Below are 26,809 nucleotides of genomic sequence, written 5' to 3'. Positions count from 1 at the left end.
ATCGAAAATATTCGTTGATACTACCAAGAATTATAATGTGATCATTGTAACAAAAGTTGTTTTTGTACGAATCTGATAAGTGTTGACTGAAATTGTAACATAATTTTTTCTTATCACTGAACTGTTTATATTAGTTACGGAAAGACTGAATATCTTCTGGAAACTGTACATACATTTTGCCATCACTTCACACAATTTACACGAAATAAGCAAAGCAGTACTTACTGGCAATGAAGATCACACAAATAATAATAATAATAATAATAATAATAATAATAATAATAATAATAATAATAATAATAATAATAATAATAATAATATATAATTTATTTCAAGAAATAGTCTGCCCAGGCATCCTGGGTTGCCAAAAACACAGAATAACACACATATAAGAATAGTAATGATTACAGTAAGATAGATGAGCCAAATTTAAATGTGAACTAGGAGCTTAAGTTTAAGAAATAATAAATTTGTACATATATTTGTAACAATCACACACTAACGAATAGAAAAGGGGGAGGGGTATTATGATATTCCGTATAAATGATTTTTCAGAATTGCCACAGACCCTTTAATGGTTGAAGTAATTATTTTTGGAATGATGTCATGGATTCCAAATGTTTTGATAGTGTTTACAGTTGATCGTGGGATGGTGCCCCTCGCTCCGATCATTAAACCATGTACTTCCCAGGTGCCTTCCATCTGATATTTTTCTCGAAAATACGGAATAGTAGGCTCATAAATTTGTTGTTTTTCTTTGTTGACCTCGGATGGTTGGGTCTGGCTCATCTCAAATCTAACAATAATAATAATAATAATAATAATAATAATAATAATAATTAGTAGTAGTAAGATGCTAAAAAATTAGAGCTTTGTACAATCGATATGAAAGTTAATGCTGTTAATTCCAAAAAAAAAAAATGTTCTTCAATCCAAGAACTAGATGATGAACTTCAATATCCAAAAGTCCAGCAGTTAAAGAGTAATAAACTAATATTTCAGGAAACCATATAGGCTAGTCTCGTGACGAGAATATTGTACGAAATGGAAATATAAAAATTGGAAATTTATCTTTTGAAGGGGTGGAGAAGTTCAAATATCTGGGAGCAACAGTAACAAATATAAATGATACTCGGGAGGAAATTAAACACAGAATAAATATGGGAAATGCCTGTTATTATTCGGTTGAGAAATTTTTATCATCCAGTCTGCTGTCGAAAAATCTGAAAGTTAGAATTTATAAAACAGTTATATTACCGGTTGTTCTTTATGGTTGTGAAACTTGGACTCTCATTTTGAGAGAGGAACAGAGATTAAGGGTGTTTGAGAATAAGGTGCTTAGGAAAATATTTGGGGTTAAGAGGGATGAAGTTACAGGAGAATGGAGAAAGTTAAACACAGAACTGCACGCATTGTATTCTTCACCTGACATAATTAGGAACATTAAATCCAGACGTTTAAGATGGGCAGGGCATGTAGCATATATGGGCGAATCCAGAAATGCATATAGAGTGTTAGTTGGGAGGCCGGAGGGAAAAAGACCTTTAGCGAGGCCAAGACGTAGATGGGAAGATAATATTAAAATGGATTTGAGGGAGATGGGATATGATGATAGAGAATGGATTAATTTTGCTCAGGATAGGGACCAATGGCGGGCTTACGTGAGGACGGCAATGAACCTCCGGGTTCCTTAAAAGCCAGTAAGTATATAGGCTAGTATAAACATCAGTCACGGCCTTCTATAATAATTAACATTAATTTTCATAAGTTTTTGAGGTTAAAGTTAAAGTATTCCACTTTTATAACAAAATTCCGACAACATATAACTATGAACGCCAATTTATCTCTTTTTATTTTATTTCTTTTGTGATTAGTACATTATTTTTCACTGTTCTTCAGATTTATCATTGGTAAAATATCAATTAACAGATAATAATGTTATACACTCAGTTGATAAAATAAATAATATTCACGACAAATATACAAAAACAGAACAGAAAAACTATTAGGTAACGAATCACTATATTGATAACCGATAACATTATGACTGCTTCAAATTTAGGGTGACCAGATGTCCTCTTTTGTACATCTTGATTACACAACTTTTAATACTGTATCACTTTGGAATATGTATTCTATACTTTCACGTGTTAAATATTACAGTACCTGGTTAACTAGTTTCAGCCTGTTATTGGCCATCTTCAGAACTGGTCTTGGCGACTTTTGTTTGTTTTTCCTGTGGGGGTGTGTTTGTGTAGTATAATGTGGAGTCAAAGAGTGTGTTTTCTGAAACTGAGTTCTGTGTTGAGAATTTCGTTTGGATATGATTTTGTGTGTATACAAATTTCGTATTCTAGTGTGTTTAGTTTCTGGCTTTTTGGTTGAATATGTAGAATTTCCATATCTGTGCTGATGTCTCTGTAGGTGTGATTAGCATTTGTTATGTGTTCTGCATATATGGAGGTGTTTTATAATTTTGTTATGGCTGTGATGTATTCTTTGTACCGTAAAATGGGGTGAATAGGATCAGTGGGGAGGAATAGGATCAAAACTTCATTCTTGGTTACAAAGTTTGTTATAAACTGCAATTGAGCAGGAAGACAGTCATTGCTTACTAGAACAATGTAGTAAGCAATGACTGTCTTCCCTCTCAATTGCAGTTTATAACAAACTTTATAGCCTAGAATGAAGATTTGATCCTATTCCCCCCCCCCACTGATCGTATTCACCCCATTTTACGGTAACGTGTTTGCAATGATCTGCCTGTCTGTCCTACATAGAAGTTGTTGCAGGTGTTGCATTTCTTTGTTTGTGTGTTGAGATGTTTTTGTAGAGTATTATTTGTTCTGTATGCTATGTTGTAATTTAATTTCTTGAATGAGGTTGCAATCCTGTGTGTGTTTTTGTTTTCGTATGTTAGTGTGACGTATTTCTTGTGTTCTTGTGTTTGTGTTGTAATCTTATGATTTTTTTTTTATTGTTTTGTCTTCCTTATTATGTTGTCTATTATGTTAGGGTTGTATCCGTTTTCTTGTGCTATGTATTTGATTGTGTTTAGCTCTTCTTCGTACTCTTGTTGGTGCATTGGTATGTTGAGTAGTCTGTGTAACCATTGTTCACAATGCTGCTTGTTTGTGTTGTGTTGGGTGATTGGATGTGTTGTGTATGTGTTGTTGTTGGGTTTTCTGTAGATTTTGAATGTGTTTGTTGTCGACACAAACAAACAAATACAACCACACAGACGTACACAAACTCAAATGCAACACCTGCAACCACTTCTATGTAGGACAGACAGACAGATCATTCCAAACACGTTACAAAGAACACATCACAGCCATAACAAAATTACAAAACACCTCCACATATGCAGATCACATCACAAATGCTACCCACACCTACAGAGACATCAACACAGATATGGAAATTCTACATATTCAACCAAAATGCCAGAAACTAAACACACTAGAATGCGAAATATATAGACACACAAAAAACACATCCAAACGAAATTCTCCACACACAACTCAATTTCAGAACACACACTCTTCGACTCCACATTACACTACACAAATACACCCCCACAGGAAAAACAAAAGGCGCCAAGACCAGCACCAACCAGTTCTGAAGATGGCCAATAACAGGCTGAAACTAGTTAACCAGGTACTGTATTATTTAACACACGAAAGATATAGAATAAATATTCCGAAGTCCTCTTTTGTCCGAACATGTCCTCCTTTTTAGGCCTTTGTCCAGAATCCGGGAGCATTTTTTAAAAATCAAGGAATAAAGGCAGCATATTGTGCACTGTTCAGTATTACAGGTAACAGCAGCAAAGTAATGTGCGATGTTATTAATATAACCATGGAAATGTGCGATATTGTTAATATAATCTACTGTCCTTTCACAACAGATGACAGAACGAGATTCGGAAGAATCGGAAATGCATGGATAGCAAAGACTTCGTTGTAAATAAAAAATGCGTCGCAAAGAGACTTTCTGGCTTTCATAACCTGTATGCCTGATATTTTTAAATTATCTAATTTGACACCTTTCTCAAGTAATTTGCCTGTAGGTGGCAGCAGCATCGAAGGAACGATAACTCTCTTTGCTCCTATTTGTTATGGTCGTTGCTTTCATATGTAGCTAACTGTAAAGTAATTTTATATTATTAAGTTTTATCGTAAGTATGCTGTAATAAAATAGGTATTGACATAATTTTAAGTACGGCTCATGCATTTTGTCAAGACAATCCCCCACTCTTCCTACAGAGCTGCGCACGATATTGAATGAGTCTACTTACGAATTATAGGGGAATAGGTTAGTTTTCGCCTTGAACTCAGTAGACACACGCCCGACCTTCCCTTCTACTTTTACACCCTCCACAGAAACGTTGTTCCCATAATACACATCGCGAGTATTTTGACAAAATGGATGAGCTATATAATATGGGCCTAAACCTAAATCTAAATAGATATTATCTGTCCTCTTTAATAATTATGGTTCCCTTGACTTTCATATGTAGCTAACTGTAAAATCATTATTATTATTATTACATTTTTTCATAATTATTTGAAGGGCTTGGGGCAATAACAAGACAAGTCACATATTGCATGTTTTGAGATATAACCATTTTTATGTTTTGTGAGAAGTTCTGTAATTATCAATTTTACTTTAGAGTTGTTGTAAAACACATTATTTTATCCATTATTTCATGTACTTTGCTTCAGTTGAAATGAAATTGCATATTTCGTGATTATTGATGGATACTTTTATATTTTTATAGGTAAGTGACAACTATTTTGTGGCTTGTCATATTATTGCCTCTTTTATTTTGCAATAAATTTTAGGTTGGAAAAGGAATAAATAGTATATTATAATTCTGAACCAATCTGTATTTAATTATGGGGTAGCTCAGTTGGTAGATCATTTTGTGCACTAAGCGAAAGGTCCTGGGATCGATACCCGGCCCCAGAACAATTTTTCCCTTGAAATTATTCAAGTCTGCTTCACAGGGAGCTTCTACCTGAAAGCCAGATTTGCATAATGTATTTAACTAAGTTTTATATCATAAATACTGCATTTGACAAGATATTGATTTATCATAGAAAAAAATAATAATCATTCTTATACAGAGTGTGGGTGCAAGAAGTATGAAAACTTTTCACATTAGTTATTTTAACTTTGACGAAAAAAAAACTTACTAACTAATATAAACAAGGAAAAATGAGAGATTGTACTAGCACGTCATTCATAGAAAAATAACCACCAAGCAATACAATCTTCATTGTATAAATTTCACTTCCACATCATCTTCTACTAAGTTGTAAGGAACTAATCCAGTGTAATAATCATGAAAAATTGGAAGAAGTTGCTTAACATCACTTAACTTCTTGTGCTTGATCTTGAGTGGTTCTGGGTACTTCTGCTGAATGCTTTTCAACATTATTTGTGATGGTCTGCCAACTCTGCTCAACTGTACTTCTTTGTAAGCAGTCACAATTCAGGACATGTTTAATGAAAAAACTGGTAAGATTTTCACAGGTAAATTTGAAGGCTATAGCTGCAACTAGTGCACCATACTTTGTTACTTTGGCTTTTGTTATATTATGTAACAAGTTACCAACATTAAGAAAATGTTCCCTTCCATATACGTATATAAAATGAAACGGATTTTTCTTGCCTTTCTTATAATGTATATCCGCATTTTGGAAGAGTAGATGTCTTGAAATTTCTTTTTATATTTTTCAATAAATCCAAAGTCTCTATCTGAAGGCAAATGGGTATGTCCAGATATGAGGAAAAAAATGCTCAATGCTCTTTAGCCGCTTTTCTTCTTATTAACTGTTGTCATGCGCAACAATGGTCCAGTTTTTATTTTTTCCACAACAATAAAATTATCCGTGAACACTGTGAGGTCTTCTACTTCAGGTTTTGTTTAGAAATGAGAAATTAAGACTGAAAAAGTGTAAAAAAAATTATATTAGCCTACACGAATTACATTATTTTCATTTAGGCTAGTTACAGTAATTTTTCGTTCCGGGCCATGGCGTCGAGGTCTAAGGCATCTTGCCTAGGACTCGCGTTACAGAATACATGCTGGTTCGAGTCCCCATGGGGGAAGAAACTTTCTCATGAAATTTCGCCCAGTGTATGGGACTGGTGCCCACCCAGCATCGTGATGTACTTGGGGAGCTACGATAGGTAGCGAAAATCCGGTTTCGCAAACCAGCTATAATGGATTGGGGGGGGGGGGGATCATCATACTAACCACACGAAACCTCCATACTGGTTGGATGATCGTCCAGCTCTGCTTCAGCATGTGGACGTGAGGCCAGCAACCGGCTGGTCGGTCTTGGCCCTTCAGGGCTGTAGCGTCATGGATTTTTACATTAATTTTTCACAGTTTATTTTCCTTCTTATAAGAATTAAAAATTTTTTGGACAAGAATGTGACAAGCCAAAAATTAATATTAATAGTAAGCTTACCTCATTACATGATGATGATTCTAGTTCATGAATTTTTACATTAATTTTTCACAGTTTATTTTTCTTCTTATAAGAATTGAACATTTTTTGGACAAGAATGTGACAAGCCAAAAATTAATATTAATAGTAAGCTTACCTCATTACATGATGATTCTAGTTCTGATAGAATAAAATCTTTGTCCATATAATGGTCATCAAATTGTGAACTTCCATTTTCACTTTCACTATTAAGATCAGCATTATTATAAAAATGTTTCCTTCTAAACAGCAGTCTTTGTCTATCAGGTTCCGCTAGCTTGTTATGTTCTTTCACAGAAACTGACAAATATAATCTATTGGGCAATAGAAGAACTTATTGGCTGGTGGTGCCATCTGTTGAGGAATCATGATACTGTTTTCACAGTTTGTATGGGAAATTTCCCTCCACATTTTAATACAAATACCTCAATTTAAGCAAAAGTGTGACTTGTCTTGTTATTGCCCCCAGCCCTTGATTTCATAATAGAATAGATATTAATATATATTTAAGTTTGATATAAGCCTAAATCTCTACTGTAAATATTTTGTAGTAAAATAGATAGTGATGTAATTTAAAGTATAATAAGCCTAAATCTAAATACATATTTTCTGTCCTCTTTTTTCCAATAATGTCCTCCTTTTTGAAGCTCTAAGTTCTCTTTTTTTATCGATGTGACTCTGGTCACCCTATTCAAAATGCATGTATGGACTATGTATTCTAATTACATTGGCTTGGTGACCAGTGGCCCAGGACCCAGAATGCAGGATTCTATTCTATAGAAAGGCGAACTTTATCTTATCTCTTCACTTTGCCCATGTGACAACTATAATTAGCCGACTGCCAACATGATGTTTCCAACTTGTCAAGATCTTGAGCTGTCGACAGTACATACAATCGAATTATTCCAATCAACAGACCTTGGCAGTTCAGAGTCCATGGATATTGTGGTGGTTTTGGTCACTGCGTCATCTGTTGTCGATTTATGGAACTACTCATATTGTTACCGACAAAGCCTATATACATGAGCAATCTGGTTATACATGATCAGGGCTTACATTAATGAAAAAATAATGCATATATTCACAATGATCTGGATACGCCCTCTTTCACCAGAACTAATGTCAAAGTGACAGAAACAAAATGAAAACAATCGAATATCGAATTAATGTGACGTCATCAAACATTGACTTATACATGTGCAGCTCGCGACAGGATCATCTTGGCTGTCTGCATATGCACAGACTTGATTAATAAAAGCCTAAAGTAACCTTCGTAGACTATATGCAAGTTGTGTAACCGGAGTACAAAGGGAACTTCTTGATTTTTGATCTGGAAAATAAATTCCGGTAAGAACTACACTGACACTGTGCGAGCCCCTTCCCTTATTTACATGAGAAACAGAGAAACATGGTTGAGGACTACTTCCAATCGACCGATATCCATAAGTACATAAATATAATAAATCTAAACTATGTTTTCCACTCAATTTTTCTAAGTGTTTCCACATTAGGAATAATAATCATAAGGTTTCAAAATACACTGACCGGCAAAAAAAAAAACCAATCACTTGAAAAAAATATTAAAAGTAAAGTTTAAATGTAAATTCTGAAGTAATCTCAGAAATAACTTAACCGTTAGGCCTATCATACTAAATTTAAAAATTACACTTTTATGAACTTTTGACACGTAAATTCACGCCTTTCACACCAGTTAATCTTCGGTTTATCGCCTAACAATGAAGGAGTGTGTTTCTGTGCTGAACATGTGGGGTAGGTCATCATAAACAATTTAAGAGGTTTTATTGCTTTATAGTTTCCTTTCCTTTTTGAAAATGAATAAAAACTGTCGAAAATGGTTTGTTTGCCATTTCATCAGTAAGTTTAGTTCAGACAATGCCTCTGTCACCCGAAGACGTTGTCAGAGCTGTCGCTGTCATTGATGACGGATGCAGCCTCCGTTATGCCACTGTAGCAGTGGCACACCATACACCATGGTGCAAGAGGATGTGAAACGGTTCCAGGAAACAGAGTTACTCCAGAAGACCTGGATCTGCAGAAAAAGAAAGACTTCAGCCCGAGATGACCGATTTCTCGTCAGCCAGGTTCTAAGAAACCGCTATACCACAGCAGTTGAAGCTCGGAATCGACTGCAACATGTGTGGAGTGTTAATGTGAGGGAAAGGACTGTTCGACGACACCTTGGAGAACAAAATCTTCAATCACGACGACCTGCTACGGGACCAGATCTGACCAGACAGCACTGAGCCGACCGTCTTCAGTTTGCTCATCAGCATGCCCAACGGACTGTGCAGCAGTGGAGCAGTGTGCTGTTCTCTAATGAGTCCAGCTTCTTCCTGAAATCCCCACATGGTAGGGAAAGAGTCTGGAGGCAATCTGAAGAGCGGTATGCAGAGTGCACATTGTCTGCAAGGACGCCATTTGGTGGAGGCTCAGTGGGGCCATGGAGGACCGAACCGAATTGGTGATCGTCGAGAATGGTAGTCTCAGTCTCAACACTCACCGCTACATCAACAAGATTTTGCTTCATTTATTGGAGATGATTTCATATTCATGCATGACAATGCGCGTGCTGCATATCACAGTATCTTGATGCATTGGAGATTGTTTGTTTCAACTGGCCAGCTCGGAGTCCCGACGTAAACTCTATAGAACATCTCTGGGATAGGTTGGGTAGACGTATCCGAGATCGTAATCCTGTTCCAGAGACCTTAGGTGATCTGCAGGCAGCACTCCAAGAGGAATGGGACAATATCGACCAGAGAGACATCATAACCTTAATCAAAACCATGCCTGAGAGAATAGCGGCTGTAATTAGGGCCAGAGGGGGACACACCAGATACTGAGTGTTCATTTCAGTTATTGTTAGTGTGAATTTAAGTTTTGTGCATCAACATCATTTTCAGTGAAGTTTGGTAGACAAATATTCAGCTGAAAGCTAAGTGAAAAATTTTACAAAATTTCAATAGAAGTGTAGATTTATGAACATATGATGGTCACTGACTCAAAATTGGTGTGAAAGGTGTGAATTTACGTGTCACAAGTTCATAAAAGTGTAATCTTTAAATTGAGTAGGATTACAGTTATGTTATTTCTGGGATTACTTCATAATTCACATTTAAACTTGACTTTTAGTATTTTTTTCAAGTGATCGGTTTTTTTTTTTTTGCCAGTCAATGTATTAATTTCATAAAAACCAAAAGCAGTACTTATAGATAATAATTATGGAGACTGACTACTTTTGGACAATTTTTTCCAAACTTCCACTTTCGCTGTATTTTATCGTCGCAAAAACGACAGAAATATTTTCATTTGTCGGAAATGAACTACAACCTAAACTAACCTAACATAACCTAAGAACACATTATAGGTCATTTCCGACAATTGAAAATATTTCTATCGTTTTTACGACGGTAAAATAAGGCGAAAATGGAAGTTTGAAAAAAAAAAAATAGTTCAAAATCCATAATTACCAGCGAATATAATAACCTCTGCAACTTACCAAATAGACGTGAAGTGGTAAATATAGTGTCTCCCAATCTGCTTTCAAAATATCTACACTATTTCCACATGCACAACTGTCAGGTAATAAACCATGATTATTCTTGGCAGGACTTTGTGGTAATTATAGACGAGATGTCGCTGAGTCAATGATTCAATTGAATTAGTTCTTTTTAATTGAATTAAAATTATTTTAAGGCTTTTTTTTTTCTATCTTCTACATGTCTCCCCACAGTATAAAGAAGATTATACTGTGGTCTCCCCCTTCTTCTGTTTTCTCTTCAACTTTTCTCTCCTAGATGTTCCTACCTCTTATTGTACCACCACAGTCTAGTATATATAGTCATGAAGCTCAATACGTAATAAACATGCATCCAAAGATAGTTGCTAACCACTAGGATCGCTAATATCGCCTCATTACAGACACTGCGAAATAGTACGGGCACAGCACCCTCACAACTCAAGCTTCGTGACTATAATTACCGACTTTGTTAATAAAAACCTAAACTAACCAAACCTAACCTTCGTATATGCAAGATGTACAACCACGCTGCCACTGCATCAGACGTCCATCTACCGGCACCCAAGATTCAAATAAAAAAAAAACAAAAGACAGAGGCTCGGATACTGTAATCGACTGATCGATCAATCGAACTCCACCAATCACAACCCCCCATTCAAATCATTAACCCTTCTTTGACACCTAAAAAACACTTCCTCTTCCAATGTGCTTTCAAAATATCTCCACAAATTCCACAAGCACAATCTATCAAATAAGACCATAATTAATTCAAAGTCGCGCAATTCTTCTTCCCTCAATCTAATAACTTCTACCTCACTCGTTCTACATCCCACGCACAAGACACGATCCACTACGATCGAAGTCATCCACACAAAACACAGATCCTTCAATACTCCAATCCATCAACACCATGATTAATTAAGAACTCACGCAATTCTTCTTCCCTCAATCTAATAAACTCTCCAATCGATCGACACCATAATTAACTAAGAACTCACGCAATTTTTCTTCCCTCAATCTAATAAACTCTACCTCACTCGTTCTACATCCCATGCACAAGACACGATCCACTTTGATCGAAGTCGACACAAAAGACAAATACTTCAATACTGCAACCAATCGACCAATTGAACTCCCCACCCAGCAGCCAATCACAACAACCGTACAAATAGTAATAAATTAATAATAATAAACACAAATAAACATGTTCCCGACATTTCCAACAAATAAAAAGCAAAACACTATTTTCACCTCATAAAACTACCATATAATCAAGAGTCCTAATTTAAAAATCCGCGCAGTAGTCAATCTCCATAATTACCATCTTTTTTAAACACTTTCAATTTTAATAATTCAACTGATATTCACTCTTTTTTAAGTTTATTATTTAACGACGCTGTATCAACTACGAAATTATTTAGCGTTGATGAGATTGGTGATAGCGAGATGGTATTTGGCGAGATGAGGCTGAGGATTCGCCATAGATTACCTGGCTGCAGTATAAAGAAGATACAGTATGGGCAACTAGCCCATTTCGTGGGAACAAATTCTGAGTGCGCATGTCATGAAACCGGGTGTATTATCTGGAACCTCCACCATATGGTTTTCCACCTACGACAGGGCTGGCATAATTTAATATTAACTGAAAAGATTTATTACTCATATTTTAACAATTTGAAAGACATGAGACAAAGGAATGGCAACATAATCATAATAATAATTACTTCCGTATGTAAACATCATGAAAATATTCATTAATTGACGCTAACTTTAAAGTCACTGGTCGATGCTTATGTTGGTAACGTAATATTGAATCATTAGCTACATAGATCATGACATTCGTTTCGATGAAGTTACGACGTCAACAATGGATATAATAAAATTTTGTTGACTAGAAAATAACATTATATTAGTGATGGATATTAAGTATTTCATACTTAGCCCTACAAGATTATTTCTATCATTGACAGTAATATTTTGTATATTGATATTGATTTTGGTTTCCAAATTGGAATTAACATACACATTAAAATTTGTAACTGTATCGGTTGAATAGAATGTCTCTAAATACTGTAAGTGGAAGAAAACATAACCTCGACTACATAATAATTACCCGATTACGTTGGTGTATAGCTATAGTCGCCACGCTGTTATTCCCGGCATGACTCCTCCTCTTTGTTTATACTCGACACACCATATTATGAGGTACTAAGATACAAGTTCGACATTTTTCCCCTATTACTTGATCACAAGCTTAAATCTAGTGCTTTTCCAGCCCACAAGTTCACTTCATTACTGCCAACACTTGCTCCAACACCTGCAAGTTACAGATATCAGGATAGTCATTTTGTAATTGTTAGGAGCGGCACAATTGATTCCGGTTGGAGTTTATCTTCAGGCTGATAAATCACGTTCGGCAAAAATTCACCAATTTTAATATTGTGTGTGTATTTTATTGTATATCACGATTATAATACATTATAAATTGTGTTTGGGATTGATCATAAAATCGCATATGCAAATAGGAAATATCATTCAGGTTGAATATGAACTGGGGTAACTATCAACTAAAAATTTTAATTCCTGTTGGTACTGCAATAATTATAGTAGCTGATGTAAAGTATGCTCGTGTATCAACATCCATTCCTACAGTAAATATATGGTGTGCTCATACTACAAAACCTAATAAACCAATTGCTAATATAGCAAAAATTATTCCTAGAAGAAAGTGGCGAGTTGTATGTGAAGTTATTGTTTTCATCATTTCACATAATACAACTTTGTGAAACAGTTATTTTCAGAACTATAGTACCGATATTGTGTAGGCCTATATGCGTGTTTCGTGGTAAGTAAACATTTAGAATATGTCAGTGGCGTGCGGTGACCATTCAGACAGCCGAAGCACTGAATATTATAATTGTTTGGTAAACAATAGTAAATCAAGGGGCTTGCCTTGATAAAATCACAACTGATAATAATTTAAAAGAACATATATTAAAATAATTAGACTTAATATCAATTTATATTTCTTAAAGCTACCACTATGCAACATTTGATATAAAATAACAAGCTTCTGGCTTTAAACTCACCCTTGGCACTTCTCACAGCAAGATCAACGGAACTGAAATTCAATCCTTCTCTCCTGGGAAGCAAATTTGGTAACCACCTCATCAAAGAACTCTTTCTTCTTCCCGAGTTCTCCTAGTACGCAGGCTTCAATTGAAATAATTCCAAGATGAGATAGTCAATCTTCTCCAGTAGAATTTCGAGAGTAGCTCTTGATTCTCTTCAGCGTTGAAAACGACCTTTCTACTGAAGACGTACTCACAGGAATTGTACACAGTAATGTCACAAACACATTATACTGCTGAAAACTTTTTTTCAGCATTGAATTAGTAGGCCTACTCAATAGTTTTGCAAGTTCACTCATGGTTTTATTTCCAAACTCTTCACTGCTGTACACTACGTTCAGCTCATTTTTCAATCGAATGATGTCGAAAATTTTTCCATATGTATCTATGAGACTTTGAAAGCAACTTTCTGGGAATTGGTTAGTATATTTTTCAGAGTTTTGAGGCGACAATAAATTAAAAAATTTCAGTTTAGAATAATCTTGAAATCTTAAATCTAAGTGGTTATCAATATTATCAAACACTTTGCAATAGATGCGTTTATAGTTGATATTTTTTCTCTTCGAAGGCTCACCTACTTGAGACACGGTTTCTTCGAAAACCCCTTCATAATCGTTACGTAATGTAGCTATGGAATGGCGAGTTTCTTGTATTTTCTGTTGACAGTACAGAATATCATTTGCTTGGTTCTGTAGGATGTTGTACAACACATCGGTGAAGGTAAATATTTTGTCAAACGTATTTAAGAGAAAAACAAATTTGAAATCTTCCAAAAAGTGTCAAAAAGCCATTAATTGGTGCTAAAATATCTGACTCAATTTCTTGAGGGTGTTCTAGCATAGCACAAAACACATTACAAAGTTGAATTCTGTTCCTGCACACAGTGTTCACCAGTCTTGATGAATAATTCCATTGCGGTGGACAGATGTGTGGAAGACGACGTTGCAAAAATTGATCCAAAAAGTTAGCACGTTTTGGCGATCTTGAAAAAAAAGCTGCAAGTCCATTAAGCATACTAAAAAATATTTTACACTCAGATATTTGGCTGGTGCTTTGAGACAAAACGAGGTTCAGTACATGGGCATAACAGTGGAAAATAGGGCTTCTGGATGTGTGACTTTGATTAATGCTTGTACTCCATTCAAATTTCCCACCATCGTCGCTGCACCATCATACGTTTGTGCAATCAATTTTTAAATGTAAACTTCATCTTACGATGTTGGATGACGTATTAATGAATTTTATATACTTATGTAGTCACAATCATGGCATGGTATGAAAGAAAAATTTCACAACCTCGAGAGGGATTCGAACCTGCGACTTCCTGTACTCCGGTCAGGTGCTCTACCAACTGAGCTATCGAGTTCATTTCACGCCAAAGGCTTGAGATTCTCCTCTCATACCGGCGACTCTGTTATAGAGTACTGTCCATAGCGTCTGATCTAGTCAGCATTTCTTATGGGTGGAAAGAAACATTCTAAATATTTAGAATGTTTCTTCCATACCATGTCATGATTATATATATAATTTTATATATATATATATATATATATATATATATATTATATATATATAAGTATATAAAATTCAATCAATTTTTCATTACATCCGAATTCTGATAAGAAGTGCAATAGCTGCAATAGCTTGGGCATGTTTGTCACTACTTATATCACAGAACCCCAAGAATCTTTCCTTTACCTCTTCTTCATGTACATAACACAGGACAATAGAAAACTGTGCTTTATTTGCCACATTTGAAGTTTCGTCAACCATGGCGGCTACAAAAGGAACATCAATAATTTCCTGCTTTATAGCTGATAAAACGGTTGAACCTACAGCTTGGATGAGGTCATTTTGAATTCGATTAGAAATGCCTTTAAACACAGTAGAGGCTTCTAAATGCTCCGCTAAACGAGGATCATATTCTGCAGTGTACTTCAGCAATTCCACATAATTGCCCCGATTAATAGAATTTGCTGTTTCATCATGTCTCGAAAGGCCAACTCTTGTTTTCCCAGAAAACACACTGCATTAATAAGCCTTTTGAGGATGTCCCTGTTCTGCTTTACCTTTTGATTGTGTAGAGATATTTCATTTTTAAGCTGGTGATCAAGTGCAGTTTCTATTCTATTTTCCCCAAAAGCAACTATAGCTACAGACGGTCGTAGGTGGTTAACAGACAGCCCAAATGCGTGTGCCCAGTTTTGGTCCAACTAGTATTTCTATCCTTTCCAAACAACAGATAGTACCAGCAAAACACTGCATTTAGCTCAGCGCTGCCGGCTAACCAGTCACATTTTGCTATACATATTAGACTGAAAATGTCTAGTAAATTTACTGGTCTTTTGAACCAAGTTCGGTAGTTCTGGTGCTGGCCATCCATTTTTAATTATCTCATTTTTTTCTGAGAAAGAATGAGAGGAAAAGGGCTTCAACACAAGCTCTTTTATAATACATGTAGACATTGTTCTATATTATATAATGTATTGCATTATTAGTTACTGCCTGGTACCTTCACACACTAATACATTTTCACACACATTCGACAAGCATGTACACTGAAGAAAACATACTGTTACTGATACACTTTACACTTTCTATATACAACCTCTCACATGCGACTCGAAGTTACGGAGAATGCCTCTAAGCGCGATGGTCTGAACAACACTACAAAAAAAAATAGAGGCGAAGTGTGGCATCATACTGCTCTAAAAAAAGCAACACGCAGGTATAGTCAGTGACTCAGGAGAAGACGAGCGCGGAAGGGAAGAGAAGAAAGGGTGGCAAACATAACGTTATGACAGCAGTGCAATACGTGTACAACCAGTAGACGGAAATAATGTTTCCACTCACTAGTAGTACAAGTATTGCACTGTTGTCGTAATGTAATCTATTATCCTCTCTTTCCCCTCACTCCGTGCTCGTCTTGTTCTGAGTCACTGACAGTACTCGTCTCCATGCTCTTGCAGGCATTCTCTTAGTTGACACGTGTAACAGTGACGTCACAACCCATGCTCGCTTCGGATTGTGGGGTGCAGACGCACACAGCCCGTGGCCTTCCTCAGAGGTGCGCGCGCAATTCCTTCGCTGTTCAGCCGAAGTAGAAGTGACAATGCTTTGGTTCGCTCACAATGCTCATACCAATACTGTAACGTATTAAGCTCGAAGTTTTATACGTTTTGAAGAAATCTGACGGTTTTATCTAGATATTATTGAATAATCGTGTGATTATAATGACATAATATATTATTACCGAAGCAGTGCTTCAGTAGCTTACCCTGAATGCACGCCACTGGAACATGTTGTAATATTACAATAAATTATTATGCATATTAGAATGTTGTTCTGTATTATGACTCACTCTAATATATGTATTAAGGTATTATAATAAGTTATATACTTCAGTTTTAGAACAGTGACTACTGAAGGTAACATCATTCTTTGAACACAAAAAACAATTAATATTCATATTAAAATGAATTATATAATATTTACATTGTTTACATATAAGGATTTTCTCAGAAACCTACACCAAAGGCACTATTTACTGGGTTTCGTGAAATGTATATAGTGATAGACACGTGGTTTTAGTTTGCAGTCATAAATACTTCCAACAGTGCATTAGAATATGCATGTAAGTATCAAATGACTTTTATGTTGAAAGTAAGTTCTATACATCTCACAGAAGACAGTAAAACAAAAGGAAATTGTATTTCGTTTGGTTCAGCTGTTTTGAAGAATTACGTAATATATGCCTAATGTTTACATAACATTACAAATATGTAGTGTAATAAAAATTAATAAAATTAAGAGTGAGGTTAGGTTAATGTGTAGTTCATATTTTATAATACAGTAACCATTTCATTTTAAGATTAGGCCTACAACATGTCCAAAAGGAGAGAGGTTGGAGAAACTTGTACATCAAGAAAGAAGAGGCGTTCATTGCAGAGCAGCTTACAAGAAGCAGTGGTTAATATGTACAGACAATTGAAGGCTGAAGCAGAAGAGGAAGATGTCTGTCTAACCAAAGGGGCTCTAATGAAAAGAACTGCAGTTCTTGTGAGTGTAAGTATGTCTACCTGTTTTTATAAATAATATTTGACAGGATGAGCACAGACTTATTCCATAAGGATGCATCCATAATACTGTTCAAAATATTTACACAAGGACTTTATATCCTAACCTAATGTAGAGTTCATTATAAACTAATGTGTGAGGTGGAGTTTAATCCATATCTGCACCTAATTTTTTTAAATTTTAAGCTTATAAATATGAGAAAAACCACAGCCAGGTCTCATTACTGACACACTTTGGTATGTACAAGAATATTCTCGTTAGAAAAGAAAGAAGTATTCAGTAACGTGAAGGATAAAATTATTAATATTTGCCTCAAATATGTCTACTGTACTCTTTATGTCTATAGAAATAATTTAAAAAAAGCATATTATTTGTTTACATCAGACATGAAAAGCTTGAAATATAAATATATTAATATACGAGGCGCATCCAGAAAGTAAGTTTCCCGATTTTTTTCCCTTTGAAAGTAAACGTAATTAGCCCTGTCAATTGCGCATGTATAACAGATCTATGACGTATGAATCATATGCCAGCCGGACAGCTCTCGCCTGGTGCCAGTAGCATGGCAGAAGTGGTCCGAAATGGAAGCTCTCATTCTTTCTCCTGCCGCCTGCGAGGTTCGGTCGGTGATGAAGTTCTTTCATGCACAAAGCATTGCGCCAATTGAAATTCATCGGCAGCTCTCTCTCTCTCTCTCTCTCTCTTCCTCCCTCCCTCTCCCCCCCCCCCTCTCTCTCTCTCTCAAGAAATTCCTGTCCTCCGGTGAGCTTTTTTGGCAACGATGAAGAGCTGAAGACGTCTGTCACATGCTGGTTCCATTCACAGGCGGCAGAGTTCTACGACAGAGGGATACAAAAGTTGATTCCACGATACGACAAGTGTCTCAATTCTGATGGTGGCTATGTTGAAAAATAGCTGAAACACTGCTGTACCACTAAATGTTTTCCTGAAAGTGTGTGTTCTTTTTTTTTTTTTAAATAGGGAAACTTACTTTCTGGATGAGCCTCGTAATATCCATATTTTTATTACAGCATTCGTACAGTGCAGTTGACATAATTATTACCAAATATGAAAAGAGGCACCCACTGTCTATGCCAGGGAAAAACAAGAAACGTCCACGATGCGTAACTGGTATTGATGATTTTTCCAAGGAAGCCATTGCAAGATTTATATGATAGACCAAATCGAGGTAAAGATAATTATGGCAGTGACATTTTTAAAAGAATTATATTAAGTTGAAACATTATACACTTTACACTTATTATAATTTATCTTTTATCATTGCTATTTTTATTTCCATGCAGGAGAAAGAGTAACAGCAAAGTTGGTGCTGGACCATGTAATGGAAAACCATGGTACGTATTTATTTCAAGGATCGCTTTCGTCATTAAGGATGATTTTGAAAGAAATGGGTTTTAAATGGAAGTAAGAAGACAGTCTCACATATGTAAGAGAGAGTGAAGATATCCAATTCAAGAGGTCCTGTTTTTAAGAGAATGTGTAAGGGATATGGAGAGTGAGAGTCCGAAGCCTGTTGTTTTTCTGGATGAAACATGGATTTTTATGAATGGTAAGTTTTATTACAATATTATTAAATCAACTGGTGGCTTCATTGGTAAGACAGCTGAGCATTGGATAACAACACTATTTTAGGATAGTGAAGGGAATATAAGTTATAATATTATTCATTCCATGTATATTTCATAGGCTCTGCAACACATTCTTGGAGTAAACCAGCTATTGTTGGTTGTAAGGTTCAGGGAGTCATGCGTCGGCCTGCTGAGGGAGGAAGATTGGTCATCTTACACACTGGAACCTATAATGGTTTTATTCCTGGTAATATACAGTAGCTACTACATACTGCAAAGTAATTTTTATTATAATATTTTCTATCTAGAATCTAAACATCTTTTATCTTTTACAGGTGCAGATTTAATATTTGCATCTAATTTGAAGACTGGCCAAGATTACCATGGTGCCATGAATAGTGAAACTTTTCAGAAGTGAGTGGAAAGGCAGCTTATTGTTGGTTTGAGAGATGTAGGTCCTTCCATCATTGTTATGGATAATGCATCGTACCACAATAAAGCTGCAGAGGAATAACCCACAACAAAATGGAGAAAAGATCAGTTAATGGTAAACATTATTTCTATACAATCTGAGTGATAAACAATGCTATTAAGTTTCATTATTTATGTTCCAATGTTTTTGCAAACATGGCTGAGACAGAATGGAGTACCAGTGTCAGACAATGCAAACAAGAATGAATTGCAACAGCTCTGCAAAAGGAATAAAAGCTATTTGAAGAGGTAATTTTCTAAAATGATAATTCATTAGTGAAATTATTTTTTTATATAATGGCAGATACATGACTGTTCGTCATTCACCCATTTAAAGGGAGTTGTGTAGACCAATTTACTGACAAAGTCGTTACCCAGGGTGTGCCATAGGAGGCTGATGTACACTATACTCGCAATGAGATGAGATGAGAATGGTGATTTATTGGGATGCTACAGGGGAACTGGAGCTCCTGAATAAAACTTTTGTGTCACCTGGATCATGGGCTTGCCCAACACAATATGGAAATCAGGAGTATGCTGGGGATCTGGGTCCACAGGATTATGAGTCTAGAGCTCTAGCAACTGGGCCACCATGACAGCTATTAGCAAAATGTTTCTTGTTTGTTATAATGTATGATTCTTTGATTCTTGTTTCAGACATACTGTTGATGAACTTTTAGCAAGAGAAGGCCACACAGTTCTGATACTCCCTCCATACCATTCTTTCTTTAATGTAATTGAGCTTGTGTGGTCAGTGGCAAAAAACTATTATAACAAAACAGTAGCTTCACACCCAGGCCATGGTTTAGATCGAGCCAAGTCTGCATGGCATGAAGCACTCAGCAAGGTATGTAGTTAACGCAAGCATATCTTTCTTTACATATTAAAAAATGCGGTTTCAATAATAGATTTATATATATATATATATATATATATATATATATGTAATTAATTATATATGTATACTTACATAAATTATGATTAATTTAATTATATTTAATATTCTAAATTCTGTATTCATACAGGTAGCTCCAGATATATGGAAGAATGAAGTAAACCATACAGAGAAAATAATTATGAAATATTATAATCAAGAAGTGAGAAATGCGCCAGAATTTCAATAGTTTATTGTCGATCTTAGAGATACTGATGACAATGACACAGAAGATAACGAAGAGGTGTTGGCCACTCCTACTGAATCTCTACCAGGGACTTCAAGGTAAAAAAACAAGTGGTTAATATTTGTATCCCTCATATGAAATACAATTTGAGTCTGAGTTGTTTTAAAAGTCCATATTACAAAGAGCATTGTAAATAACTTATTGAATATACTGCATCAATTAGTATGCTTTCTCCCACATATACTTCAAAATATTGATGAAGGAGGCTGGACAATCTCATCACTGATAATTTCAAGTTATATTCTTTCCTATTATTCAGAAATTGTTTAGGACTTAACAACAGATTTTTCACTTCGAGGGATTAGGTACCATGGTGCTCCAAGAAGCTGGTGAGTCTTATTTCATCATTCTCTTCGAATACTCCAACCTTTCTACCATCCATGCCATTTTGCACAATGCCACAGCTGGACAGGCGCATCAGAAGCCACTACTAATTCAAGGAAAGTAAAAGTGTCTCTGATATCAGACACCTCATATCACAACCTACTATTTTTTTTTACAATATAAACTATAGACAGATTTCTGTACTTTAAAATACAATGAGGCTGTATGATCTCATTACTGATAATTTCAAGCTGTGTTCTTTTCTATTATTCTGAAATTGCTTAGGACTAGAGATGGCCGATATTTCACAAACCGATATTTTGTCACAGGTATTTTTTTGTCACAGATAAACCTGTGACTGACAACGCGAAATATCTGTGACAAAATATCGTTATCGAAATCTGCTCCGTATTCAGTACTCTGTGACTGATATTTTCTCCTCTACGTCGTAGGTTTGCGCGTGCACATGATACAATAACAGCAATCGGGAACTAGTTTCTCCATCTTATTATAAACAATGCAGTTATTACACGATTTAAATAATAACACCAGTGGTTACCAGTACTTAATATTGTGTAAAACCCTGTATGAACAACTGTTTTGTTTTGTAATTATTTTCCAATGTTTTTCCGAATACTTATGTTTCATTAATTTTTATTCTATGACTCAATATTATAATGTTAATGCACGACTTAAAATAAGTTATCCATTATATTATATACAATAAAAAGGATCAATTTTTAAAACGATTAGGATAATCATATAACCTCAATTTCTCCATACCCAACTACATTTAAAAATGATCAACTGGTTCAGTATCTATAATATAACCTCTTGGTACGTGAGGTTAACTTTTGACATGTTACAGTTCAGTTAGGTAAGTATTTATTTGTTAATGGCACATGTACATAATTTCTTTGTTGGATTTTCCCATATAAATCACTGATGAGTGGTGTGTATAGAGAAATCGTATTCATATTTCACTGCTCTTCAATATTTCCTGCTAATTTTTATCGGTGTGACATGATACAATAACAGCAATCGGGAGCTAGTTTCTCCATCTTATTATAAATGATGCAGTTATTACACGATTTAAATAATAACACCAGTGGTTACCAGTACTTAATCTTGTGTAAAACCCTGTCTGAACAACTGTTTTGTTTTGTAATTATTTTCCAATGTTTTTCCGAATACTTATGTTTCATTAATTTTTATTCTATGACTCAATATTATAATGTTAATGCAAGACTTAAAATAAGTTATCCATTATATTATATACAATAAAAAGGATCAATTTTTAAAACGATTAGGATAATCATATAACCTCAATTTCTCCATACCCAACTACATTTAAAAATGATCAACTGGTTCAGTATCTATAATATAACCTCTTGGTACATGAGGTTAACTTTTGACATGTTACAGTTCAGTTAGGTAAGTATTTATTTGTTAATGGTACATGTACATAATTTCTTTGTTGGATTTTCCCATATAAATCACTGATGAGTGGTGTGTATAGAGAAATCGTATTCATATTTCACTGCTCTTCAATATTTCCTGCTAATTTTTATCGGTGTGACATGATACACAATAACAGCAATCGGGAGCTAGTTTCTCCATCTTATTATAAATGATGCAGTTATTACACGATTTAAATAATAACACCAGTGGTTACCAGCACTTAATCTTGTGTAAAACCCTGTCTGAACAACTGTTTTGTTTTGTAATTATTTTCCAATGTTTTTCCGAATACTTATGTTTCATTAATTTTTATTCTATGACTCAATATTATAATGTTAATGCACGACTTAAAATAAGTTATCCATTATAATATATACAATAAAAAGGATCAATTTTTAAAACGATTAGGATAATCATATAACCTCAATTTCTCCATACCCAACTACATTTAAAAATGATCAACTGGTTCAGTATCTATAATATAACCTCTTGGTACATGAGGTTAACTTTTGACATGTTACAGTTCAGTTAGGTAAGTATTTATTTTTAATGGTACATGTACATAATTTCTTTGTTGGATTTTCCCATATAAATCACTGATGAGTGGTGTGTATAGAGAAAATGTATTCATATTTCACTGCTCTTCAATATTTCCTGCTAATTTTTATCGGTGTGACAAAATATCGGTGTAATTCATGCTACTTATCGATATAAAATATCGGTGTGACAAAATCACTGATAAAAGTCACAGATATTTAATTGTCATAGTCACAGTTGTCACAGATACTTGAAAATATCGTTTAAGCTCATCTCTACTTAAGACTTAACAACATATTTTCACTTCCTGGGATTAGCTATCATGGTGCTCCAAGAAACGGGTACAGCTTATTTCGTTGGTCTCTTCGCTGAGTACACCAACCTTCCGACATCCATGACAGAAGATTGCATAACATACAGCAGGATAGGCGCATGAGAGGCCATCACTAAGTCAAGGAAAGTAAATGTGTCTCTGATGATCAGACATCTCATATCAAAACCCACCATATGTTGCTTTCTTTCTATATATATATATATATATATATATATATATATATATAGCTAGATTTAAAAACCCAACGAATATATTTCTGTGAGGGTGGTATTTTGCTTCAAAACTTGCCAGGTCCTTGAGATGTGCGTTAAAAGTTGGCTTATTTTCAACATTTCTCTTTCAGAGCTTGATGTCACATTTTTTTATACAAATCTTATTAATGCAGTGTTAATTTATATACTATGTATAACATATTTTCTTGATTCTAATTTTAATTTTTCCTCCGAAAAACGTGATTTATTGACAAGTCCAGTGTTGTCAGCATAATGTCCACTACAATTCGACTAAAAAATTCATTCATTTACTGTTGCTGTTAAAAGGGTTTGTGTCCAAATTTTCTTATATAAAATCTACACAGATCCCCTTCTAATATTGACCATCTCTTAAATCAACTTCTGTCTTTCTTTCAGTCTCAAAGGATCTTATGATGCCAAGATAGGTCCACCGAATATGATCAAGGGACTAGTTAAAGCAGAGGACGTCTGGAAATTCGACAATATGACCATTTCAGAATTATTAGAACATTGTGCAAAGAACATGAATGCTCGAGGACCATAATATGTCTGTCAAAAAATTATAATTATTTTATTTTTGTCCTGAGGCAAAGGCTGGAATATTAAAATTGTATTATTCTGATTGAATATCATTCCATAATGTTCTATATAAATATATGCATATAATAAAAAGAAGTTTGGTTATTATGTCACACACACATACACTTCTCCCTCCATTATTTCTAAAATAATACAAATATTTCAGTTCTGTTCCTTTTGCTGGTTGAAACAAATTCCATCATACAAAATTAATTCTTCTTATATAAAAATTGGCAATCAAAAGTAAGTATGATATTTTACATTTTCTGTATCTGTTTATTAAAAATGTTATTTATTTAATTTCAAAAATCCCAATGCCCTATTGAATATTTCGAGGATATCATACCAAAAGGGCGCATGAACAAATGCAGGGTTATTGAAATATTTCAATAGAAACTTTATGTTTGAACTAACGTTTGTTAATTACAATGGGCATGAGGACAGATCAGAAATGTACCTTGTTATGTAAACAAGGATAGAATAATTATTCTATATTTAAATGGTTCTAATGTAAAGGTGCAGTTTTGCTCATATGCCCTTCTGGGATGATGCCCTTGAAAAAAAATAGGGCAATTTAATATAATTAGGCTATCTACTATTTTACTTATATGTTTATTGAAATTCTTGCTGATCAGGTTTCAAAGAGGAATGTGTGTACCAAAATAAATGAAAAATAAAAATAGGAATGAATGTAATATAGTTTTAAGAAGAACTTATTGCGGCATAAGAGAAAAATAAGGTAGTTTAAGCCATGAACATTATTAACATTAGTGCTTTACGTTCAAGGTTGGTAGCACTGAAGTGCAGCCATGTTTGATTATTTGGTACCTCATCATATGTTGTGTCGACTATACGTCTTAGGAAGTGAAGGCTCTATAAAATCTAGGTAGGTAGTATCGTTCGCCATTTTTGTTCTTTCATTGCTGAGCTACCAGACGAGGGATCTATTTGCCAAACCGTTAAACATTATCATGTCGTAGATCCTATGATAATAAATCAAACGCACTGTAATTCAGCAAATAATTGAGCAGCAAATAACATCCTTGTGTGCTTTCTGCGAACGCCAACAAAAGAGCCAAAATGGCGGGCGATTATATTAAGTATTTATCGAGCCTTAGGAAATGCATGACTTCTTCATCAGCGAATTACAAGACGCACATGTTTAAATGTAGCCGATCTGCAACGTGATTGGCTGCCGGAAATTAGAGCAATGGGACTAGCTCTTGGATCTAGCTGTGAAAGAGTGATTGAAAAGATAGAAAAATTGATATGAGCACTGACTTGCCCGTGTAGTAACATGCCATAGTTTGAACTCCGTGAGTGCATTATTTCCTGGGTTCGAAGATTGTATAGAGATAGGCCTAAGTAATTACTATGCATATGAAGGAGTTAAAAAATGTCAAAATTTACATACATAATGATTTTTGCCCATAGTAATAAGCCAGCTTTGTAAGGGAATTATTTCTTGAGTTCGACTCTTATAAAATTATAAGACGTAATTAGGGTTTGGTGTAGGATTCTTGTGACTAGCTATGGTGTTAAGAATTTGTATTACTGACTATAAAAAATCCTTTACGAGAATGGAAGAAGGTAAGAATTTGTTAATTCAAATATGTTACTGCAATATAGCTTTTACGAAAATGGAAGAAGGTAAGAATATTGTAATTCAAACGTAGCCTTATTACAGCAAAGGAAAAGTGAAAGAAATTATCGGGATTTAACTGTTGCCAATTAAGCATTGTCCTCCAAGTGTAGCACACCATAATGATTTAAGGATTACGTAGTTATGTGATAAAAGTTGCAGTAGATAATTATTAGGCTCTCTTTGTGCCTACAATAGTAGCCTACACATTTTTAATTAGAACAGGTTACCTCGAATTTTTGTTTATTTATTAAATGTTTCCCTGATGTATGTATTTTACAACATATTATGATCCAAGATGAAATGCAATGGATATGAAGAAAGAGAATAAATGGTAAGCACTTCGCTATAGTATATAGTGAATTTTCATTAGACCTACATAATAAGACACAAATATCACTATAGAACAAAGGAGTAATTATAACAATTAATACAAAGTTTCATCTGAAAATTTAGCATGTTTGAACAGCTGATCGCTAAAATCAGCTGTTAGCTCTGCCGATACTAGCGACATGGTTGGATTCATTGAGAACTAGACCTCCCTGAGCTTGATTTTAGTACCAACAACATCAAAGGTGCTGACAAGAGTTGTCTCTACTGTATCTTCTTTATACTGTGACCTGGCATTCACCTTACGATTGGGAAAAACCTCGGAAAAAACCCAACCAGATATTCAGTCCAAGCGGAGATCGAACCCGCGCCTGAGCACAACTTCAGAATGGAAAGCAAGCGTCTTAACCGACCGAGCCACGCCGGTGGCTTAATATTCAATTTTCATATAATACTGCAAAATTCAAGGTTTGATATAGGCCTAAATAATGAAAAGAAATAGAATTTTTAAACAATCTTATGAAGAGGATTTTGTGTATATCAAGATTCTTTTATTCAAACTTCAGCAATACCAACCACTAATAAAATTTATACATGCACCAACCCAACCACTGGAATCCACAGCCACCTATATACTTACCCTAAAAAACAAAAAGTAACCACACTAACCAATGACGTCAATCTTATAACATCACCCCATTCTCCAATCTAGCCAACATAAATTCTCGTAAACATACTACCGATATCCTATAGTCATATAGACCCTATGGGATATCTACAGATAAATCCTACAAGTTTAAGAAAACGACATACAAGTTCAAATATAGCCTATGTATGAATAATATGCCTAAATCGTTGACAGTTATGGTCATTTCC

General features: G+C 34.9%; 1 protein-coding gene and 1 long non-coding RNA gene across 5 annotated transcripts in view; one reads left to right on the top strand and one right to left on the bottom strand.

The window, feature by feature from the left end:
- Positions 1 to 26,809, bottom strand: part of LOC138701460 (E3 ubiquitin-protein ligase SHPRH) — a 444,559-nt gene that overhangs the window by 407,347 nt on the left and 10,403 nt on the right. The gene's annotated exons all lie outside the window — the stretch shown is intronic.
- On the top strand, positions 18,069 to 20,152 carry LOC138702208 (uncharacterized). The gene is made up of 3 exons (XR_011332804.1): positions 18,069 to 19,088; positions 19,177 to 19,388; positions 19,970 to 20,152. It is a non-coding gene; the product is annotated as an uncharacterized lncRNA (long non-coding RNA).

The sequence above is a fragment of the Periplaneta americana genome, chromosome 6, assembly GCF_040183065.1.
Source record: "Periplaneta americana isolate PAMFEO1 chromosome 6, P.americana_PAMFEO1_priV1, whole genome shotgun sequence".
Classification (NCBI taxonomy): domain Eukaryota; kingdom Metazoa; phylum Arthropoda; class Insecta; order Blattodea; family Blattidae; genus Periplaneta; species Periplaneta americana.
The sequence above is the reverse complement of the archived record's forward strand: the minus strand, read 5'-3'. Positions and strand labels throughout refer to the sequence as shown.